General features: G+C 38.1%; 1 long non-coding RNA gene across 1 annotated transcript in view; it reads left to right on the forward strand.

Moving 5' to 3' along the window:
• Positions 1-4,304: 4,304 nt before the first annotated feature.
• LOC134736300 (uncharacterized) overlaps positions 4,305-19,047 on the forward strand; it is a 30,015-nt gene continuing 15,272 nt past the window's right edge. Inside the window, exons 1-2 of the long non-coding RNA XR_010120227.1 lie at positions 4,305-4,441; positions 4,892-5,077. This is a non-coding gene — a long non-coding RNA (uncharacterized lncRNA). The remainder of the gene's footprint in view (positions 4,442-4,891; positions 5,078-19,047) is intronic.

The following is a 19,047-nucleotide window of genomic DNA, read 5'->3' on the forward strand; positions in this document are numbered from 1 at the left end:
GTAGTTTACGTAAATGAGTAAACATAAACACACAGAAAGAGGCCGTGCACACAGATAAGGGTACGAATGCATACACTGCCCTGGCAATATGTGCACGGAGGAACATACATGTGCCGTCCAGATACCTCGGTGCATACACATACCCCAAAGATAACTATAATGGGTCAACTGCCATTTTCCCTCTCAAATTTCACAAATTAAAGATTATATAAACCCAACTTGCAACAAATCTAACATTTTTTCTAAGTAAACTACTTTACAAAGTAGCAAGTTCTTATATTAAATTTTTATTAAATAAGATAAATTTTTATACCATTTATACAAATGTCAGTTTCAACATTATCTTTTTCACACTCCTTATGCACAGGGCAATAAGGAATGGAAAGTACAGAGATTAATTTAGGTAACAATTACCATAATTCACAATTGCATTAGCGCCTATTAAGGTTCATTGTTCTGTGGAAATTTTAATGATACATTCCTGAGTGAATAAAAGCAGAAGATGATTGGAAATAAAATTGTTTCTATGTATGCTGACAGGACTGCTGAGTGTAATTATACATTTTGGAGGCGACCTGTTTGGAGTTTACTCCATAATTTTATGTAAATGTTAAATAACTTCACGTGTTCTTCCTCCCAGGTTAAATGCTAATTTGTATTATTTCAACAAGGGGAGTGCTTCAGGGTTATTAACAGACTTACTCTGCTGTTGAAGCCAAAGTAGCTCCACATTCTTTGAAACGATAGAGCTGTCTTTTAATTTTTCTTCATTTTACATCTTATTAGTGCACTAGCAAACTTTTAGTTCTGAAAACAGCTCCCCATTCTTAAAATTGGCAGCAAAAACCCCAAAAGTGAGAATTTTTTCTCCTAAATACAATCAAGCTCATTCACCACGCTGGTTTGCACTGACTGCTTCCATCCAAAAGAAAACAGATAGATAGAAGACCTTGAAATGCTCTTCGGTACAACAATTTTAATATATGTAGATACAGATGGCTCAATATGTCTCCCAGTTCCTAGAGACTAAAATGAAGCCAGCACATAGTAGGTGTTCTTAAGTATGCATTGACTATATGTAGGAAACCCCTCCATCTTTCCAAACCCTCATTAAACAAGTGAGAATTAAACCTGCTGAAGCACAGTAGACCTGCTTTGTTTCTGCAGAAATGTTCACTCTTATTATCCACATGTATATTTCCCCAAGTCAACAAGAAACCAGAACAGGCATAAATGGAGAAGGAAGAGGACAGAAAAAACAACACATCCATTTAAGAGAGATGAAAAACTAATTATAATTTCTTCTAAAATTTCATTATCACATTGTCACTAAAATTTCATTATCATTATCATCAATGCATTGTAGAAATTGCACTGATGCCTTTTCCAACATTATGTGTAAACATAACTATATTGCTCAACATTGGGATCATCTAGACTGATTGGTTTTATTCGTTTGCACAATTTTTAGTCTCATAAATCTCTGGAGATCAATATCCTACACTTCACTATTGCTTGGTCATATCAAATTATTTTTCTTTCAGATATCTGTCAAATACCTAAGGTGTCAGTGAGAGAATGTTGAGTTTTCTATCGGTATAACAGTTTGTCAGGTCAAAGCCCCGCTTTGAAAAACATTCCCCAAATAGAATATCATCATGAATGTCGTCATCAAAATCACAATCAACAAACATTAACTGACTTCCTCCATAAGGCAAAGGCTTTATTCCAAAAGGAGCTTAAGTCTAGTTGGTAGAAACCATAAGCCATAGTAGGTCTATAGTTGTCCAAATTGCATAGGTTGCCTAAATTGCATTTAAGTTCTCTACTTGCATTCTACTTTCCTTTGTGAGATCCTATTTCTCCAATATCGCCTTCTCTGTTCTTTCTATTCCAAATGTGCTTATGCCTCCTGTTCTACTAATGCAAAACATGTTTCATAGATAGTTTCCTCTATCTCAAGTTTTGCCAACTTTATCCCAGTTTCACAAACACATATACAGAGATGTCACATGTAGTGATAACATGGCCTAGAGTAAGATAAAACATAAGCCAATAGTGGATAAATTTTAAAACAAGGCACTATTTTGGTGATTCAGATAACAGATGTCAACTCAGAATATATAGTGACACATATCAGGAGGCAACTGCTGCTGAGAATTTAGAAACTACAAATAACTATTGAATCATTTCCCAAACAACTCACCATGCTAAGGGAAAAATCAAAAATAGAAGTACATTCAGTACTTCAGCTTGTCTCCAAAGTTAGGGGTATTGATATATTTTTATTCTTAAACACTCTTTTACTAATAAGAGTTAAGTCTATACTTCCTCGCTACAAGAACTAAAAGTGTCCTTGTCAATATCTGTCTTCTTACACAGTTATATTTTCCAATAAAGTACTTAAATTCTTGAAAATGTAATGTCAAGTTATTTTTTAATATATCTGTCTTTCTCACTAGAACCAAGCTGAATGGCAGCAGGAACTGTATCTTATTTATCACTGTATCTTCAGGACTAGAAGAGTCTCTGGCATAGAGCAGTTGCTTGATAATTTTTTTTGAAAGAGTAACTGAAGTGTGTGTGGTATTTGGTGGCAAGAGGGTTACTTAGATATCTGATCACCTGCAGGCATCTGGAATCACCAGCCTATAGAAGGCAGAGGTTTGGGGGATCAAGTAGTGATACCTTAGAATATTTTGGTAGAAATAAGGACCATAATGGGATTGGTTAGTTGCTTCTAAGTAAAATAGAGAACTTAGGGAAAGAAAACAATGAAGTCGGAGCTTTGAATTCCCAGCTCAAGGTCTGCATAAGGGAGCAGAATGCTTCAATGTCTACCTTTTTTTCTCCTGTAGACATAGGGCCAAGATTTCCGAAAAACAAATTCAAAGTCTGATCTTTCTGGTGGCTGAATTACAAGGCAAATTGAATTCACATTGAAGTCGGTACACTGACTAAGAGTGAGACTCTCTCTAACAATTAAAAGGGGACACATGGACAAATTCCAGTGAAGTTGGAGACCATGAATGTCTAAATTCTTCAGAGCCCCTTTTGCAGATGGAAACCCTTCCTCCAAGATTAAGGTTAGTATTCCTTTGCCTAAAGATTGTAATAACTTCTTTCAAGGTAATTGCCTCGCAAAGGATTGCTAACCTTCCTGAAAACCCTCAGTGCCTCTTGTTTCTACATTTGTAACCAGATTCAAGTCTCACCAGGCCCCAGAGTGTGAGTTACAAAGTGTGAACCATGAGAGGCTGCAAGTTACATCTAAATATTGCAAGAGTTTATCAACTTATATAGACAGAAACCCGAGGAACATGCATGGAAATGGATCCTAAGGGTCTGATCAGGAGGAAAGGAATATAATATTGGACAAGGATGAAATCTTGATATAGAAACGTTAAGCCAAGATTCTGGATTCCATGTGTCCGTTTGAGTGGCTCTAAGAATTTGCTTGGTTAATTGACTAAAATCTGGTGGCCTAGACTAAATCCAGGTGAAATGCCAGAACTCCACTGGTATGTTGCAGAAGGTCTACAGGGCCCAGGGAAATTGAAATGCTAGAGTAGGTTTCTCATTGAAGAACCACTCACCTACCCACTAAACTGCATCCAAGAAGAGTCCAAAAGACCCTTTACCAAGGCAGTGAGAAATAGAATTGTAAAGGGAGTCACAGCATCCTGAAAGGGATCCTCAGTGAAGCTCCTCTCTGTACACCAGTAATGACAGAACAGTTGCAACAGAACTAAAGCTCCCAGAATCCACTTGGATGCTGGGTTGCAGGGTGGTTAGAGCTATAGGCAGTGAGCTGAGGCAGGAATCAGATGGCTTTACCCATGGAGATTTTTGTTGCTGGCTAATTTACTATATATTCTTAGAACTGGTTTGATTAAGAAAAAAAGCTGTTGGTGTGGTGACTGGAAGTCTAACAACAATCACCACAATAGATATCTGCAGCCCTGAAACCAATTTTCAGGCTTGCATTTCTTTTACTTTTCTTCTTTCTTTTTTTTTTTTTTTTTTGAGACAGAGTCTCGCTCTGTCGCCCAGGCTGGAGGGCAGTGGCGCAATCTCGGCTCACTGCAAGCTCCGCCTCCCGGGTTCACGCCATTCTCCTGCCTCAGCCTCTCCAAGTAGCTGGGACTATAGGCGCCCGCCACCACGCCCGGCTAATTTTTTGTATTTTTAGTACAGACGGGGTTTCACCATGGTCTCGATCTCCTGACCTCGTGATCCACCCGCCTCGGCCTCCCAAAGTGCTGGGATTACAAGCGTGAGCCACCGCGCCCGGCCTCTTCTTTCTTATTGTGTGTCTCCAAGTCCTGAGTCTACTGGGGTTATGTAGAAAAAAAGTTTTAAACATTTTTTTTGGGAAATAATTGCAAAGTTACAGCTAAATTATAATATAAAAAGAAGAGTTCTATACCATTTTACCCAGGTTCTCAAATTTTTAACATTTTATCAGATTTGTTTTCTATATATACATATAATTATCAATATTTTTCCTTAAGCTTTGAGAATAAGTTGCATACAACATGGTCCTTTACTTCTCTAAGTACTTCAGAGTATATTCATTCACAAAGTAGATACTTCAGTGCGTACAGAGTTTATCAACGTGAACAAATTTAACATTACTAAAATTTTATCGAATCTTCTTTCTGCATGACAATTCTGTCAATTTACCCAGTAATGTCCTTTATAGCACTGTCTTCCCTGGAGTACTGGTCTACCATAAGACCGCATATCATATAGTATGTTTCTGTAGTCTCCTTTAACATTTGAAATTTTCCAGCAAATTTTTGCCTTTTAGAATACTGATTTGTTTTTTAGAAATATACTTCAGGCCATTTGTAAGCCCTATTTTCTCACCTAGAACTTCTCTCTCTAGATCTTACCTATGTTCAAACTTTGAAGGGTATTTTTAGATCTAAGAGATCTGGGTCTTTAAAGTCAGTCTCGGCCAGAATCAGGCTGCAAATGCCAAAGCAAGAGATGTCAGCAATGAGTTGCAGGTCTTTGCCAAACAGAGCATCATCTGGCAGTGAAAGGAGAGCAGAAGAGGGGATTTTGAAGTGTAAGTCCTTTGATGGGGAGGGATTATGAACAAGCTGTCTTGCCAGAGAAAACAAACAAAAATGGAGGTATCAACGCTTGTGAGGTTTCATCATATGGGAGGAAAAAGTTTTGGCCGTGGTTGATTTATTAGAATTATCATGAGACTTGAGGAGATTAATGAGGAAATGATACGATGCTTGCTTCCACCAGGGTGGGATCTTAATAATGTAATACTGAGCATCACAACTCTGTGAAACAGTGGGATGCTCACTCTTTTTAAAAGTACCATTGCTGGTATTCCATGGTGTAAATACTCCACCACTCTATCATTTCAATATACCAACATGACAGCACTGCTACAGAGCACTGAGAAGATGTGCGCAGTGGCTTTCAGGACCCTGCACACCAATGAATGGCAATGCTTTTTAAGCTGAGCTAATTGAATCTATTAATATGAGGATATAAAATATGGGAGCAGTCAGGTGCGGTGGCTCATGCCGGTAATCCCAGCACTTTGGGAGGCCGAGGCAGGCAGACGACCTGAGGTCAGGAGTTCGAGACCAGCCTGGCCAACATGATGAAACCCCGTCTCTACTGAAAATACAAAAATTAGCCAAGCGTAGTGGTGGGCGCCTGTAATTCCAGCTACTCGGGAGGCTGAGGCAGGGAGAATCACTTGAGCCTGGGAGGTGGAGGTTGCAGTGAACTGAGATCACGCCACTGCACTCCAGCCTGGGCAATACAGAGCAAGACTCCATCTCAAAAACAAATAAATAAATAAAATACAGGGGTGCGTGTGTGTGTGTGTGTCATATGTATGTGTGTGTGCATATGTATGTGTATTGTGTACATCTGTACACTCACATACATACACATCATAAAACAACCCTTCATGGGGAAACAACCACTGGTGTGATTCTAAACAAAACAAAAAGAGAGTGCTTTATATCACTGCAACTTCTCTCTTAAGTTATACCAAATAGAAGGCCTATCTGTACTTCAAATCTAGATGGTTTTAGAAGGTGCAGGTAGGAATAGGGACTCCTGGGAGCTGGCTTGCTCTGTATAAAACTGGGAAAATATTTTAGATTGTTGGGAGAGAGGGAGGGACCCTGGGCAAGGGGAGGAGGACGCTGGCAGCTTGGGACTACATGGGTACAAGTGAGAGGCTCAGAGCCCTCAAGGGCCAAGCAGTGCAAAAGGGACTTTCAAAGGAAATTGTCACTAAGAGACAGTATTAAATTTGGGGCCACGGGGTGTGCTCACCGCTCCCTCCTCCTCAGTCGCTCTAATAAAGGCCACTTTGCTCACTGATGCTTCTCTGTAGATGCAGATTTGGGGGGAAATTGTGGAAGTAAACTGGGTGGCTGGGTTCAGCTTTGTCAGAACTCGGAAATAGCCCTAGGAGCTTCAACAGAGTGAAAGCTGAAGCAGCACAAAAGCAGCTGAAAAACAACAAGGCAGCTTTGCTGTGTGTTTCCTTGCCCTCGCCCCACTCTCTCCCGCTTGGTGATGGTCTTGAAGAAGGTGGCCAGGTTCCCAGGATGGGACCCTGGTCCTTGGTTCCCAAGGGAGCAGAGAAGAACCTATTCTCAAAGAATTGTGTATGTTTGTTCTAACCTGTCTGGGGGTTACCTGAAGGACTGACACAAGGCCATTGCCTTTGTTTTACCTAACTCAGAATTCATTCAGGGCAGAAAAGCTGCAGCAATGGTGTAGTCAAGATGTGGGAGGATGCGAACTTTGCCAGCGTCCTGTCCTGGGAGTGCTCCTGGCTGTAGTCAGTACTGCCTGTCTCCTGCAGCCATCTGGGGACGCTCCCATTGAAAGTAGCCTTGTGCAAACTCCATCAAGATCTCTGCAGACAGGCGTGCCACAGAACAGCTGGGGGAGCAGGACATCCTGTCGTGAGAGCTGGTGGAGAAAGCTACTCCCTCTGTGTCCCCCTGGGATGCCACAGCTTCCCTGCTAGAGTCCTTGCTAACTTTGGCCTTTTCATCTCCTGGTGTCCACCTGCCCACATGACCCAGCCACCCCATCACTGTCCTTTCTTTCCCTTCACCACAGGGTGTCTTTATGCCACTGGCCTTCAATCTCTTGATGGTCTGGTTCTCACATCAAGGTAGTGATGTTTTCTTTTTAACTCCAAGGCACACTCAGACACTGTATTCTATTACCCATCCAAACCTCTTTTGGTGTCTGACCCAAGCTCCTCTGTCAGAATTTCAATCTTTCACCTACTTTAACTCATCCCAGGAATCACACTGATTCACTGGACTGGGATTTGCACCTACCACCCTCTCTGCTCCTCCTTGGGCAAACTCTGCTTTAACTCTGACTCATGGGACTCAGTTGCAATCTTTTTTTTTTTTTGAGAAAGAGTCTCACTCTGTCACCAGGAGGGAGTGCAGTGGCATGATCTCAGCTCATTGCAACCACTGCCTCCCGGGTTCAAGTCCCGAGTAGCTGGGACTACAGGTGTGCACCACCACACCCAGCTAATTTTTTTTTGTATTTTTAGTAGAGACGGGGTTTCACCAGGTTGGCCAGGATGGTCTCGATCTTGTGATCCACCCGCTGTGCCCTGTCCTGAGTGCTGCTCTCCAGTGACCTCCGGCTGGGTGTTCCCTTCCTCCCTGAAGTCTCAGGCAAAAAGCACCCAGCTTACCCCTTCCCCTGACACAGGTGTGTTCCATCCCCTTCTCCCTGTCCATTCTCTTGCAAGAGCTCATTTCTAGCCACCTGCCAGAAGCCTGTCTCTGGGAGGTCCTGCAAGCAGGCAGGTGGAAGCTGCTTGACTCCCCCTCTGTGATGTCCAGGAGTACCTGGGGAGAAGTTATCCAAAAAGGGGATGTCTGGATTTGGGAGGACACATAAAGGGGGGGATCATTTCCAAAACTCCTGAGGTCAGTCTACCAAATGAAGACTGGAAACACCTGAGAGTCAGTTGTTGGCAAGCAGGACACCACAGGTGTCCAAACTTTCAGGAGCAATGAAGACAATGAAAACAGCAGCACAGGCCATAGAGGCCTCTGCATCCCACAACCTTGGGGCACCCTGAGCGGCAGGTGTGGGGCCAGCTGTTCAGGGTGTCCTCTGCCTGCACAGCGAGACTCAGGGCTGATTCTCCCCATCTCTGGTAGCTCTTCGCCACTAGGGTCCCTTCTGTCTTAGGTGGGACAGCTCATGCACCCTCAGTCCTAAAGCAGGCTAAGTGGTCCCCACCTACTCCTTCCTCTCCCCAGAGCCTTCCCCACCCCACAGCTGTGCCACAGCTCTGGGCTGAAGCCCTGCCAGTTACCACCCCACATCCGGCCCTGGTACAACCTCAGGCCCCACTTCCACCCTGATCCTGCCTGGTGCATTGCAGATTAGAGCCTGCACTAGTTTTCAATGCAGAGGTCCTACACATATTTTATGCTTATTACTAGGTATTCAATGTTTTTGATAACGTTTTTAAATTTTATTTTCTCCGTATTTATTGCTAATATGTAGAAATAAAAGTTTTATTCATTCAACATGTGTTCTATAATATTGCTACATCCAGTATTAGTTCTAATAATTTTAGATTCCACAAGAGTTTCTAGCTACAAAATTATGTCATGTGCAGATAGTTTTCCTTTTCCTTTCAAATCTTCATCCTTTTCATTTTAGTTTTTGCACTTGGTAGGCCTTCTAATACAATATTGAATAGAAATGGTGAGAAAAAAACATCCTTTTCTTCAATGTTAGAAGAAAGCATTCAATCTTTCATTATTATGATACTTATCATAGGACTTCTATGGGTGCCATTTAACAGGTTGATTAAGTTTCCTTTTATTCCTAGTTCACTGACAATTTTTATGAGAAATGAGTTGCGTGTTTTGTCAAATGCTTTTTCTACATATAGTGATTATATAATTCTCCTCTTTTAACCTGTTAGTGTGGTGGATTACATTAATTGATTTTCATATGTTAAATCAACCTTGTATTCTTGGACTAAAACCAATTTGTTCATAAAGTATTGTACTTTTATTATACTATTGTAAGATTTGCTTTGCTAATTTTATGTAATATTATGTTAAAGATTGTTCTTTAATTCCAATAAGACATTAAAGTCTTATTCTATGAAAAGTGTCTTCAATTGAGAAGTATCATTGTAAAAGAGAAATTTTGTATTTATTGACAGTAAAAGTACTCAAAATAGGTACGAGGCAGAAATCAGGCAATTATTGTCCTTCTGATATTATGATTGTTATTCACCTAATGGCTACCAGACATATTTAACGACACTTTAAGAGTTAAATGTGTTCACTTTGAGAGCTTACTGAGCAACAGCATAGTCATAAATACAAGCACAAATTAGATCCCCGAGGTTGAGAGGGGAGTATCCTTTTATAAGGGGATTATTAGAGAATTAAAAGATAAATATATTAAATTTGTAAGTCCTCATTTAAATAAAAATTAGCATTTTAGATTTCTCATAGAAAACTCTTGGTTCTTTGAGAACCAAGGATCTATAGAACCCAGTTTGAGAAAAGCCAACTTAGAAGAATGTAAGACTTCATGGAAAGTGCTTAGCAAATAAAGATTTAAGTGAAGAAAAATAGTATAGCATATATGAATGTTTGGTTGGCTAATTAACTTATTAACCTATTATTATGGCAAAAGACCATTGAGATTTTGTTAAATAGGCTTTCTTATCTGAAACATAAATTCCATTCAAAGGAATTTGTGGCTATTTATTCCTGCATTGTCCTTAATAGGACACAGTGTTATTGATAGGAAACAGTGTTATTCTCTTAAGCCAAAAGAACAAAGCTGGAGGCATCACGCTACCTGACTTCAAACTATACTACAAGGCTACAGTAACCAAAACAGCATGGTACTGGTACCACAGCAGAGACATAGATCAATGGAACAGAACAGAGCCCTCAGAAATGATGCCACATATCTACAACTATCTGATCTTTGACAAACCTGACAAAAACAAGAAATGGGGAAAGGATTCCCTATTTAATAAATGGTGCTGGGAAAACTGGCTAGCCATATGTAGAAAGCTGAAACTGGATCCCTTCCTTACACCTTATACAAAAATTAATTCAAGATGGATTAAAGACTTAAATGTTAGACCTAAAACCATTAAAATCCTACAAGAAAACCTAGGCAATACCATTCAGGATATAGGCGTGGGCAAGGACTTCATGTCTAAAACACCAAAAGCAACGGCAACAAAAGCCAAAATTGACAAATGGGATCTAATTAAACTAAAGAGCTTCTGCACAGCAAAAGAAACTACCATCAGAGTGAACAGGCAACCTACAGAATGGGAGAAAATTTTTGCAACCTACTCATCTGACAAAGGGCTAATATCCAGAATCTACAATGAACTCAAACAAATTTACAAGAAAAAAACAAACAACCCCATCATAAAGTGGGCGAAGGACATGAACAGACATTTCTCAAAAGAAGACATTTATGCAGCCAAAAAACACATGAAAAAATGCTTATCATCACTGGCCATCAGAGAAATGCAAATCAAAACCACAGTGAGATACCATCTCACACCAGTTAGAATGGCCATCATTAAAAAGTCAGGAAACAACAGGTGCTGGAGAGGATATGGAGAAATAGGAACATTTTTACACTGTTGGTGGGACTGTAAACTAGTTCAACCATTGTGGAAGTCAGTGTGGTGATTCCTCAGAGATCTAGAACTAGAAATACCATTTGACCCAGCCATCCCATTACTGGGTATACACCCAAAGGACTATAAATCATGCTGCTATAAAGACACATGCACACGTATGTTTATTGCGGCACTATTCACAATAGCAAAGAGTTGGAACCAACCCAAATGTCCAATAACGATAGACTGGATTAAGAAAATGTGGCACATATACACCATGGAATACTACGCAGCCATAAAAATGATGAGTTCATGTCCTTTGAAGGGACATAGATGAAACTGGAAACCATCATTCTCAGTAAACTATCGCAAGGACAAAAAACCAAACACCACATGTTCTCACTCATAGGTGGGAATTGAACAATGAGAACTCATGGACGCAGGAAGGGGAACATCACACTCCGGGGACTGTTGTGGGGTGGGGGAGGGGGGAGGGACAGCATTAGGAGATATACCTAATGCTAAATGACGAGTTAATGGGTGCAGCACACCAACATGGCACATGGATACATATGTAACAAACCTGCACATTGTGCACATGTACCCTAAAACTTAAAGTATAATAAAAAAAAAAAGATGATAAGAAAAGTCAGTGTCAACATTTAAAAAGAGAGGACAGAAGATGAGAAGACAGAAAAGAAGAAAAGAGGACAGGGAGAGGAGGGGAAAGGGAGGAGAGGAAGGGAAGAGGAGGTGAAAAGGGGACAGAGGGGAGAGGTGGGGGGGAAGAAGGAGAGGGGAGGGAAGAGGGGAGAAGGGAGAGAAAGGATAGGGGAGGGGAGGGACTGGGAGGAAAGAGGAGAGGACAGGAGAGGAGAAGAGAGGAGAGGAGAGGAGAGGAGGAAAGGAGAGGAGAGGCTAGACAGGTAGCTACAGTTTGTATGGGAAACAAAAGGATTGAGAAGACATTCTAGACTTTGAGGCTTGTGGAAAGAGAGATGAGGGAAACCAAAGCCTTCAAGGCAGAAAAGCAGACAAAGATATAAAGAATACTCTTCCATATTTTCAGACAACTAGTCTTTGATGCAATATTTCATGCCTTGCTTACATTTCAGTTGGTAAAAAATGTATATATATTTACCCTCAACACTAGTGAAGAATAAGTTGTTTTCTTAATAACTTGCTCTAGTTCAATTGCCCTACCATCTTAACATTATTCTGTATTCATCTGACTGTACTACTTGAAAAGAATACACAATCAGAATCAAGCATTACAAAGTACTGCAAATTGACATATTTCATAGACTATATGTAAATTGAAATTCCCTAAGATCACCTGCTTGTTTTCCCAAAAAGTTATTTCAGTGGCAATCCCCAAAGTCTAGGAAATTATTCAGTCTCAAAGAATTCAGCCACTACTTCTGTGTCTCTTAAATAGTCCCCGAATTTGGGATCTTGAGGATCAGGGAGTGTCACACACATAACCAGAATTTCTGCAGGTGTCTTTAACTTGCTGATTTGTAGCTCTTCATGTAAGCTGGACATACTGCAAATATCTACTTCAGTTGTGACTTGCTTTCATTTTCTCTTTGGTGTGTTTACATGAAGAGAAATTCTTCTATAAATTATAACTTACCAATTTCTGTTTGCATGTTTTACATTTGTTTAAGAAAGCCCAGCTTTGCACTTATAATAGTCTATAATTATCCCTACAAATCCAACACTCTCATTTCTCAGATGTCCAGGTTACATTGGTCTGTTCCTATTAGCGATGTATTCTGCGCCATTGGTCAATGTCTCCATCTCTCACAGTACAACAAAATCTTGAGTATTATAGCTTTATAACAACTCTTATTATCTAGTAAGGCAATCTCTCCCCGACTTTATTTTTGTTTAAGGATAATTTTGACCATTCTTGGTATTTATTTCTGCTATGTAAATTTTAGAATCATCTCATCAAGTTCCTAAAAAATATTCTATCAAGATTTTGAGTGGAAGTTCTTGAATGCCCTGTGGATTGCTTAGAGCAAATTATCATCTTTAACAGTCTGAGTCTAAGGAATATGAAATGTCTCACAATTTATTTAGATCTTCTATAATATCTTTCAAGACACATTTTTAATTTTTTCTGTAGAGGTTATGCAACTTTGATTCCAATGTACCCATTTAAAAAAATCAGTATTGCTTATTTCTTTTGGTTATTTGGCTTAGAATAATTTGTCCATCCTTTTATATAAAACTTCCTGTGCCCTTAAGTGTTACACTTGTCTAATACAAATAGCATGTGTCAAGATTTTCTTTTTTTTTAATCTGACAATTTGTTTTCTAGCCATCTAGTTTAGTATATCTAAATTAATTGTTGTTAATAATATATTTAGACTTGCCTACTCTTTTATCCTTGCTATGTGTCCCTTTGCTTCAAGAAATTTCTTTTTTCTGCTTTCTTGCCTTTTTTAACTTTAAAAAAAGTTTATCTTATTTTATTGATTCATAATAGATGCAATTTAGGATTACATGTGATAATTTAATACATTCATATAATTTGTAAAGATAAAATTGAGATATAAATCACCTTAAATATTTCTCTTGTCTTTATGGCTAGAAACATTAGAATTATTCTTTTCCAGCTATTTTGAAATTTGTAATAGATTATTATAAATCATGGTCACCCTACTGGTCTATCAAACACTAGGTCTTGCCTCTCTTTTTAATTTAACTGTTGTTTTGTTCGTTATTTCATTCCTACATACCCAGAGGCTGAAAAGTTATATATGCTATTTTAATTTTAATTACTGATCTTAACTTGTTACCATGTATGCTTTTAAAAAGTTAATATCTTAACCTTCCCTCAAAAACAGTATGAGAAATGTAATGCCTTCGACTATTCCCTCCTGGTGTGCATATCATTATTTGTATCATCTCTGTCATTTTCAACCCTACTAATTAGACAACACTATGATTACTCCATATGACATGGCTTAATTTTATTTAGCCACATGTTTACCTGTTTCTATGCCTTCTTGATCCTACATGTGAGAATTTCCTTCTGATGTTTTTTTTTCTTCTTTCTTAAGTATAACTTTTAGAAGGTGCTTTACATAAAAACTTCTAGTTTTTGAGCACCTAAAATGAAATATTAATTTTACATTTATTCTAAAATGTATTTTTTCTGAGTGCCCAGTTTGTTGCTGACAGTTAGGTTTTGTCTTCTAATTTCCATTGTTGCTATTGAGATGTTAATTGTCATGTAGCTTTTGTAATTTGCTGGATTATCTATATTTTCTCTCTGGCTGCTTTTAACCTCTTTGTCTTTGTCTGATATTTTACAGTTTCTCTACAATGGATCTGGGTCTAGATTTCTTTTCACTTATATCTGTGAGTTCATGTCTTCAATCATTTCTGGAAAAAATGCTCCTCAAATATTGCCTCTCCTCCTTTCTCTCCTTATATAAGTCTGATTAGATGTATGGTGAAACTTACGGTTCTGTCCTCCATACCCATTGGCCTCTTTTCATGTTATACATTTTCTTGTCCCTTTGTATTGTCTGATTTCTTCTGATCTAGCTTTCAGTTCACTAATTTTTTTTTCAGTGTGCTAATCTGTTGTTTTTTTTTTTTAAATGGCTATTGTTATTTTTTCTTCTTTTTTTATTTTATTATTATACTTTAGGTTTTAGGGTACATGTGCACAATGTGCAGGTTTGTTACATATGTATGCATGTGCCATGTTGTTTTGCTGCACCCATTAACTCATCATTTAGCATTAGGTATATCTCCTAATGCTGTCCTTCCCCCCTTCCTCCACCCCACAACAGTCCCCAGAGTGTGATGTTCCCCTTCCTGTGTCCATGAGTTCTCATTGTTCATTTCCCACCTATGAGTGAGAACATGCGGTGTTTGGTTTTTTGTCCTTGCGATAGTTTACTGAGAATGATGTTTTCCAGTTTTATCCATGTCCCTACAAAGGACATGAACTCATCATTTTTATGGCTGCATAGTATTCCATGGTGTATATGTGCCACATTTTCTTAATCCAGTCTATCGTTGTTGGACATTTGGGTTGGTTCCAACTCTTTGCTATTAATCTGTTGTTTACATAAGTCCTTGAGGATTTCTTTTTACTTTGACAATACATTTTCATTTCAAAACATAGTACATAATTCCTTTTAATATCTGCACTGTGTTCTTATTGCTTGTTTAAATTTGTGATTACTTCTTTTATTTATTAACATCTAATAAGAGTCATTTTAATGCTCCACACTGAAATATTTAATATCAAAAGAATCTGCTTTTTCTCCAAATTTTTACCCTTGGTGGCCTATTTTGGTGGATGACCTTTGGTTGTGAGTTTATATGTGCTTGGTTGACATTATTCTGTGGTTTTGCCTTTGTATCTGCTGGGAACCAGAGGGACTTCCTATCTAGAACTACTTCCCTATTCAGGGTTTCTGGTTTTATACATGCAACTATGGGTCAGATTTACTTATTTACCATTAGCCTGAGGCTTAATTCACATGGTATGATACTAATGTTGGTTTTGCCTTGGGAAAATCCAACTTTTATTTGCTTGCCCTTCACTCCTCTACTTTCAGCACACAGATTCTTGCCTTTCTTTATTATAGATGTTTAGAGGTTTCTCTTATGTCCTGGAAGACCAGCACTAAATCCAAAACTATATTTAATGCAGAATCCAGCTGACTTCTAGCAGAAAGGCTCGTGAGGGTACTTGCTTCACCACACTTGTTTTGAAGCCTGGAAACCCTCTACCTCTTCGGCCCATGTATATCATTACCAATGGGCTGTTTGGCCCACACCTATAAAAGCTTCAACTCCAAGCTCCAGGAGCACCTTATTTTAATGTTCTGACTCCCAAAGTTCCACAACATGCCTTTGTTCTCTTTTATTTTTTATTCTCTTTTATTTTCTATTCTTATGACACATCCATAATTAAGGCTCCTATTGAAAGTGTCCAGTCTATACCATCCAGCACTCTCTGTAAAGAAAACGGATTCCCACTGAACGTCTTGGGCTTCCGGTGCCACAATTATTTAATTTCCACCTACAAAACTCTCTTTTTAGCAGTGTTTAGGCAGTCTAGCAGGAAATAATGCAGACTAAATTCAGTCACAGCCTGACTCTCTACCCAAAATCACTATCCATTTTGAAAAGTAGGTCTTATTTCTGAGTCAGCCCTAGTAGACTCAATCCCTTCTGCACTTTCAGAGATTTTCTGCCAGTCACTCTCTGAAATCTGACTTCCATCGTGACTTTTCTCATCCACTAGTTTGTATAAATCCCAATTATGATGATGTCCAAGGTCTTTTTCTTGAGTGTATTTACTCCTGATAAAATCAGTGAGTGTGACTTTTTAATTGACAGTTAATGATATTACTTACCGGTTCAATCACACAAAGGATCTTAAGGAGGCTAATAATTATTCCATAAATAGGTGAATCTAAGTTTGGTTATTATATTCACTCCCAAAAGTGGCATTGAATCTGGGCAATACATTGCCATATTATTTGAGTACTTTTAAGCTAGGTTGATTATTGGGAAATGTATCAACCTAAGAGTAGTAATGAGATTTAATAGCATATTTGTTTTTCTCTTTTAAGACATTTTTAGATACCATAGTTAACTAAGGTTTAGATTAAAATATCAAATTCTTCAGAATCAGAGAAATTCTGTATAGATAAATTTTCTAAAATGAACAATTTATCTTTGAAATTGTATTTAGCAATTTTTTTGATATTTGTTTTGTTTTGTTGTTTAAGACCATGTATCACTGTGTTACTCAGGCTGGAGGGCAATGCATGATCATGGTTCACTGTACCCTTGACCTCCTAGTCTTAAGAGATCCTCCCACCTCAGATTCCCAAGTAGCTGGGACTACAGGCATGCACCACCATGCATGGCTAGTTTTAATATAAACATTTTTGTAGAGACGAGGTCTCGTCATATTTCCTAGGCTGAGCATCTTCATTTTATAGTCACAAAAGTTTTAGGAGTATTTCTATTAGGCCTTTAGGTACAATTGTGTTCTTTGAACCCAATATGAGGAATTGGCATGAATTACATGAAGTGAACTAGTCAGTGAGACTAGTATACACATTGCCTGCCCGGATATATTTGTGAAACACTCCAGGCATCTAGATTTAAAAGTGGCATGCATCATGGATACTCATCTATCTATTCATTATTTGTGTAATTTCTTTTTGACATATTTCAGCAGAATGTTTTTCCTCCTTTCCTTAAAGATACGTTAAAAAGCTTATATAGAGCTCAGACTATTTTGACATGGCACACTTTACTTCTCCTTAGCTAGATTATATAATTAAAGTAAGGAATGTATATGCAAAATAGCAAAACAGGTAAACAGTGAAAATAATTTTCCCTCTCATCTTACTGCTTAAAAGTTTTTATGTATATTTTCTGGAATTTTCTATGTAAATTATTGTGTCCTGTGGTACCTTCTTCTACAGCTTTCATTTTTTTCTCTTAACAATATATCTTAGAGAAAATTATATTTCAGCACGTCAGAACTTAGGGAGGTACCTACCTCATTTTAAAAATGTCTGTAAGGTGATCCATTATATGAATGCACTATAATTATTTTAATCAGTTTCCTATTAATGGGTCTTTTAAAATGTTTCCAGACCATTACTATTAATAACAATGGACACATGTCTTTGCTTATGTGTTAGACGCATCCATAGGAGAGAGTCCTTGAGATGGAATTGTCGGGTCAAATAGTAAATACATTGAAAAATGTGAAAGATATTTCTGAATTGTGCTTCAAGTGGCTATCCCAATGTGCATTCTTGTTAAAACTGCCTGAAAATTTTCATTTCTCCACATCTTCAGCAATGATTTTTGTGATTAATATAAAAGTTAAAATGATATTTCACAGTTATTTTAATTTTAATATAAAATGTGAATGCTACTGAGTATGTATTCATATGGTCTAAGCTATTTATATTTTCTTTTTTGTCAAACTATTTATTCATGTCCTTTCCCTATTCTCTATGGATATATTTACTCTTTCCTTAATGATTTATAATAGCACTTTAAATGATAGTTTAATTCTAAACACAATTACATGTATTGCCAATATTTTTTCTTCTTTTCTTTTTTTTTTTTTTTTTTGACATTAGGATAGTTGGCCCTAATAAATGTGAAGGTATCGAGATTTGTGAGCTTTCCCCTTGGGTCAGTGTTTAATTTTCTTTTATCAAAAGACACAATACTATTTTTGGAGAAATAAATGATTAGATTATTTCATACAATTATAGACATAGAACAAAGTTCTAGTTGCCTTTCATTTAAGGAGAAGTACATTTTAGAAGAAAACACAAATAACTTGGAAACATGCTTGAACGAATGCTCAATTTCACCCATAATTAAATACTAAAATTTAAAATTTTTCATTAAAAAATTTAGATCATCATGAGTTTCATCAATAGCATGTAAGAAAACCTTAGTTCTTATTTTTGAGAGTATTAATATAAGATTCCACAATAAGAATTTTGTTTCTACTGGTTTTCTTCCAGATTGAAAACTAGCAGTTGCCCTGGTACAGGGCAGAGGTTAGGTAACACAGAGGGCCTCTCCCCTAAGAAGCCCTACAGGTTTCAATTTGCTCGGCTGTGGGGACCTAGTGAATTCAATAGGGCCTGGAATATACTATGTCACGAGGCAGCCTCTCTTATAGTGCATTTTAAAGTTTAACTTGCCCTTTGTATCTTAACAACCTGTCTTACAGCTTCCTGCACACTTCTGACAACTTGATTGAAATGGACGCCCTTGGAAGTTCATGGCGTCGCCTATAACAGAGTTGGTGTGGGCAAACCCCAGCCTATGCTGGAATTTAACTTTTAAAAAGCAACCTAAGTAGAACACAAGATTGTAAACTCTAAGGAGATTCTAACACCAAAAGAAAGTGTGATTTGAGCCAATGAAATGCCAAAATCCAGTTCTAGCTGACAACGTCAGTAGTGGAGACAGACTTCCACTTGCCATTTGAGGAAAAAGCATGTGGATTCATGAGTGTCACAGCAGATACCCCACTACCAATTACCAAATCCTGTGCACATTCCTGTTCTCCAGTCACCTTTTCTCTATAAATGTTTGTTGTATAAAATTAAAACCTTCCCAAATATTAACAAGTAAACCTTTATTCTCTGATTTCTTTCTCTAAACTAGAATTGCCTTCATTTTCAGTGTCCCTGACTTGCACCCAACAGTTCTCAGCTTATGTTGTAGGTGCTATCTCATCTTAAACTGATCCTGTTCTCGAGTTTCCAGAGTGAGCACAGCCCTGCCACCTCTGGAGTTCAGCCCAGTGAAAGTGCTTTCAGACTTTTGACGTCCAGAACTGCAAG

This window comes from Symphalangus syndactylus, chromosome 3 (genome assembly GCF_028878055.3).
Source record: "Symphalangus syndactylus isolate Jambi chromosome 3, NHGRI_mSymSyn1-v2.1_pri, whole genome shotgun sequence".
NCBI lineage: Eukaryota > Metazoa > Chordata > Mammalia > Primates > Hylobatidae > Symphalangus > Symphalangus syndactylus.